The sequence below is a fragment of the Perognathus longimembris genome, chromosome 21, assembly GCF_023159225.1.
Source record: "Perognathus longimembris pacificus isolate PPM17 chromosome 21, ASM2315922v1, whole genome shotgun sequence".
NCBI lineage: Eukaryota > Metazoa > Chordata > Mammalia > Rodentia > Heteromyidae > Perognathus > Perognathus longimembris.
Window position 1 is genome coordinate 7,510,451 of NC_063181.1, and position 5,708 is coordinate 7,516,158.

Here is a 5,708-nt window from a genome sequence, read left to right on the forward strand (position 1 = left end):
TCCTAAATGTTTTGTTTGTTTGTTGTTTTGGGGTTTTTGTTTGTTTGTTTGTTTTGTTTTGCCAGTCCTGGGGCTTGGGCTCAGGGCCTGAGCACTGTCCCTGGCTTCTTTTTGCTCAAGGCTAGCGCTCTGCCACTTGAGCCACAGCGCCTCTTCTGGCCATTTTCATATGCCTTTTTTTTCTTTTTTCTTTTTTTAATTATTTATTTATTGTCAAAGCGATGTACAGAGGGATTACAGTTTCATATGTAAGGCAGTGGGTACACTTCTTGTATAACTTGTTACTTCCTCCCTCATTGCCCCCTCCCCTTTTCCTCTCCACCCGCATGAGCTGTTCAGTTAGTTTACACCAAATGGTTTTTTCCCCCTTTTTATAAAAAATATATTTTTATTATCAAACTGAATTACAGAGAGGTTACAGTTTCATACATTAAGCATTGGATACATTTCTTATACTGTTACCTCGTCCCTCATTCCCCCCTCTCCCTCCCTCTTTCCCTTCCCCCTCCCCCCCCACGATTTGTTCAGTTGTTCAGTTCATTTTCATCAAACAGTTTGTAGGTATTGCTTTTGTAGTTGTTTGTCTTTTTTTTACCCTGTGTCTCCCAATTTTGGTACTCCCTTCCAATTTCCTGGTTCTAATACCAGTATACACGGTTTCCAATATACTCAGATAAGATACAGAGATAGTGTAAGTACAACCACAGGAAGGTGATACAGGAATATCATCAATAATAGAGGCTACAGTTACATATGGCATGTTGGAAGTATTTACAACTGTGATATAACAATCATTTCCATAACATGGAGTTCATTTCCCTTAGCATTATCTTATGTGTTCATAAGGGTATAGCTATTGGGCTCCTATGATCCTCTGCTGTGACTTGCCTAAACCTGTGCTAATTATTTCCTATAAGGGAGACCATATAGTCCATGTTTCTTTGGGTCTGGCTCACTTCACTTAGTATAACTTTTTCCAAGTCCTTCCATTTCCTTACAAATGGGGCAATGTAATTCTTTCTACTAGCGGCATAAAATTCCATTGTGTAGATGTACCACATTTTCCTGATCAATTCGTCTACTGAGGGGCATCTGGGTTGGTTCCAGATTCTAGCTATGACAAATTGTGCTGCGATGAACATTGTTGTGCTGGTGGCTTTAGTGTGATTATGTTTGTGGTCTTTTGGATAGATACTCAATAGTGGGGCTGCTGGGTCATAGGGGAGTTCTATGTTTAGCCTTCTGAGGAATCTCCATACCGCTTGCCAGAGTGACTGAACCAGTTTACATTCCCACCAACAATGAAGTAGGGTTCCCTTTTGGCCACATCCCCTCCAACAGTTGTTATTGTTAGTTTTCTTGGTATAGGACATTCTTACTGGGGTGAGATGGAATCTCAATGTTGTTTTGATTTGTATTTTTTTATGGCCAGTGATGTAGAGCACTTTTTCATATGCCTCTTGGCCATTCTCATTTCCTCATCAGTGAAGTCTCTTTTTAAGTCTGTAGCCCACTTGATGAGGGGGCTATTGGTTCTTTGCGGTTTTGTTTTGGAAGAAGGTAATTATTTTAGTTCTTCATATATTTTAGATATGAGGCCTTTGTCTGTTGAATGGCCGGTAAAGATCTTCTCCCAATCTGTGGGCTTTCTGTTTATCTTGCGATCTATGTCCTTTGCCATGCAGAAGCTCTACAGTTTGATGTAGTCCCATTTGTCCAACCTTTCTTTGATTTGTAGCCTTTCTGGGTCTTTGTTAAGGAAGTTCCATCCTGTGCCAAGGAGCCCAAGTGTTTCTCCTACTTTAGTGTTCCTTCCTTTAGTTCTCCTTCCTTTAGTGTTTTCAGGGTGTCTGTTTTGATTTCGAGATCTTTGATCCATTTGGAATTGATTTTGGTGCAGGGTGATATATAAGGATCTAGTTTTAGTTTGTTGCATGTGTTGAACCAGTTTTGCCAGCACCATTTGTTAAAGACTAGTTTTAGCTCCTTTATCAAAGATTAAGTAAGCGTAGTTCTGTGGGTTCATTTCTGGGTCTTCAATTCTGTTCCATTGGTCTTCAGGCTTGTTTTGGTGCCAATACCAAGCTGTTTTTATTACTATAGCTTTATAATACAGCTTGAAGTTGGGTATTATAATTCCTCCAGCACCGTTCTTTCTGCTTAGGAGGCTACCTGCCACCCCACCCCCCCAGCATTCGCCCGACTGCCCTGCCTTGTGCCTTTTCTGGGATGCTGTTTCACTGTGTGTCCTGCCTCCCGGGAGCTCTGGTTTCCTTAGCAACAGGCTTGTGCTTTGAGAGGCTCAAACTCCAAAGTAGCGCTAGCCATGCGTCCCCTTAGGCCTCTGTAGCACTGTCCCTCTGTAGATCTAGGAATGTTCTCAGGCCCCAAAGTAAAGTACAGCCATTTCCCTTTGTGTCTAAAAATTAAAGGAAGAAAGCTAAGACAGATTGGCAGGACACATCTTAAGTAGCATATCTTATTTTAAGGAGTAGATGTCAAGTTCATAGAGCTAAAAGAACGGTTTTCACCCATGACCAAGAAGGACAAGAGGCTGAGATGACAAAGAATTGGGCTTGGAAGGCAGGCTCCATGAAGAAACAAGGGATGGGAAACCCTCTGAACTTCCTTCCCCTTTGACCACAACGTCAGAATCAGAAAGGATACTTAGGGTTCCCCTGTCCAAGTGTAAGACCTGGTGCAAGAGTCGGCTCTGCAGCTCAGAAAATCTATACCTTGGGCCCAGGAAATTTTTATTAAAAATGCTCATTTTTAAGAAGTGAGTTTTAGACACTTGGAAGCTGTAATAAAGAGAAGTAGTCATTTTCCGACTTCACTCACATTAACAATCTGGAGATCATCTTAATCTGATAGACATTTCTTTCTTGTACAGAAGTTCATTCGCTTAGACATCACGTCATTATTAGATCTCTATGTTGCGTTAGGCAGTCTTCCAAACCATTCGGTACATAACTGAGCAATTTCTTTTCTTTCCTTTGGACTATACTTAAATTTAAGTTTTTGTGACACTATTCTAAAAGTGGCATGTGTCTTCTAAAAATTCATAAGGGATAAATTTAAAGCTCTTTTCTGGTGGACTTCTTGAGTATTAAAAACTCCTCCCTATCAGGAGATCCTGCACACATTTGTCCATGCACCTGTGTCTAATATGAGTAGATTGCCATCTAGTATGAGTGGATTGTAAGTGTGTGGGTTCATTTGGAGGCTTTTACTGTTCCAATGCACATACATTTATTTTTATTATTATAGCTTTATAATAAGTAACGGTGGCAAGGCTCAATCTATTTTCTCAATAATTGTCTTGCTCACCGTATTGGACATTACTAGATGTACAATAAGAAAACAAACTGCTTCTATGATGTCATTCTCTAGCTGACTATATGGTTCTACATTCAGAACTTCTGAATCCATTGGTGCAATATACACAACCCGATGATTTCTTTGGTATACACATTTGGTTTCTGTCACTTACAGTTGAAGAATTCTCACTAATGTTTTAAAATAAAAAACTGATTCAGATTAAGAAAAAATGGTGCCATGAAAATATATAAAAACGAAACCCAACCATTGTTGGCAAAAAATAAAACAACAAACAAACACTTAGGAGATGGGCAATGGAGCACATGCCCATAATCCTAACTACTCAAGAAACAGAGGGGGAAGGGTCTGAAGTTCCATATAAGTCCTGGCAGAGGTAGAACGTGACATTGTCATAAAAAACAAAAGACTGGGGGTGTAGCTCAAGTTGCCCTGAGCTCAATTCCCAGCAACGAACACACACACACACACACACACACACACACACACACACTCACATATATGTATGCATACATACCCATGTGCCTGTGACTCTTTCGTGTATCTGATATTATTTCTCCATTGTCCAATCCTAGGTCCTGTCTCACCTTCTCTATGATTTAATACCAAGGAACTTTTTTCCTCCATATGAATTGGCAATTACAGGTACCATAACGGATTCCAGATGGGCCAAGATGTCTAGAAACTCTAGCTTACTACATGCTGCTAACTAGTGTGCTGATTCTCCCTCCACCAGGCAAGATTAAAGCAGAACCTGAGGGAGCTAACAAACAAACAAACAAAAAAAAACGACTTCCTTTCCTCCACTCCAGCAGATTCTAATACCATGGCTCATAAGGTATAGGGACTCAGGGATCAGCATATTTCAAAAATAAAAATTAGGGTTTCTACGCTTCTTCGGACAATATGTGATGTAACTTCAAAGCCAAAATATACGTATGATGATCACAATGAAAACCTTTTAAGGGAGCTTATTGCAGGATGGGAGAGGAAAGGCTTCAATTACTCAGGGAACCACCATCCTTATCCCCATAGAAGCAACATTTCGGCCAACGCCTCAAACACGGCCAAGAGGAGAGCGTGGCAAAGTGGGGAGAGAGAGGGTTCTGGGTGACATTGATCAAGATAAGATGCCTTGCATCTAGAATCTACTTTGTGCAACGGCAACTCCTCTGTACAGCTACTTACAGGTAAAAAAACATATTTTTAGAAAAGAGCAAATGTGGGACGCTACTGCTCCAGGATCACCACCGGAGCATCTGAGTAATAGCTCTTCAAATCTACAATTAAATATGGCCTCTAACAAGACTACATTGCAAAAAAATGGGAAAGAAACAGAATGGAAAGAGTAAAAAAGTTGAAGAAGCAGAGCCTGAAGAATTTGTTGTAGAAAAAGTACAGACCAACATGTAGTGAATGGGAAGGTAGAATATTTCCTGAAGTGGAAGGGATTTACAGATGCTGATAATACTTGGGAATCTGAAGAAAATTTAGATTGTCCAGAATTAATTGAAGCATTTCTTAATTCTCAAAAAGCTGGTAAAGAAAAGGATGGTACAAAAAAGAAAATCTTTATCGGACAGTGAATCTGATGACAGCAAATCAAAGAAGAAAAGAGATGCTGCTGACAAACCAAGGGGGTTTGCTAGGGGTCTGGATCCTAAACGAATAATTGGTGCCACAGACAGCAGTGGAGAATTGATGTTTCTTATGAAATGGAAAGATTCAGATGAAGCTGACTTGGTGCTGGCAAAAGAGGCGACTATGAAGTGTCCTCAGATTGTGATTGCTTTCTATGAAGAGAGACTAACTTGGCATTCTTGTCCAGAAGATGAAGCTCAATAATTGTTTGCATTGCTTTTTATATATATTTATACACACACACACGCACACACACACACACACACACACATATAAAATCTGAGTCTTGGTTTTTGAATTAATGGTGTGAAGCAATAACTACATTCTAATGAAAATCAAGTATGACATGTTGGTTTTGAAAGTAGTATTGGGGGAGTTGAGGTTTTTCTTTTTTCCTCAATAGCACTGGTTACTTTGAACAAATATAATAAAGGCTTTCTGTAGTTGCTTTATCAGAAAAGAATGTTTAATACCATGGTATATTTCTGCATTCAGAAACAGATTGTGGCTTTTTTTAATATTAGGCAATTTTGAGGGGTCATTACTTCATCAGAACAACTTGTCTTTAACTGCTATGTTGAAGGACCATCCTGAATTTTCTTTTTTGTGTTTGTGTGTGTGTAAACAAAATACTTACATAGGTAGTTTTTTGTTTTGGAGATTTTGCTTGTTTAGAGGTGTTGGGCATCAGACCCACAGCCTTGCATATGTAGGTAAATGGTGTATCA

The 5,708-nt window shown here is 39.6% G+C and overlaps 1 pseudogene; it reads left to right on the top strand.

The window, feature by feature from the left end:
- The first annotated feature begins 4,631 nt into the window (after positions 1–4,631).
- Positions 4,632–5,210, top strand: LOC125339600 (annotated as a pseudogene).
- The last annotated feature ends 498 nt before the right edge of the window (positions 5,211–5,708 follow it).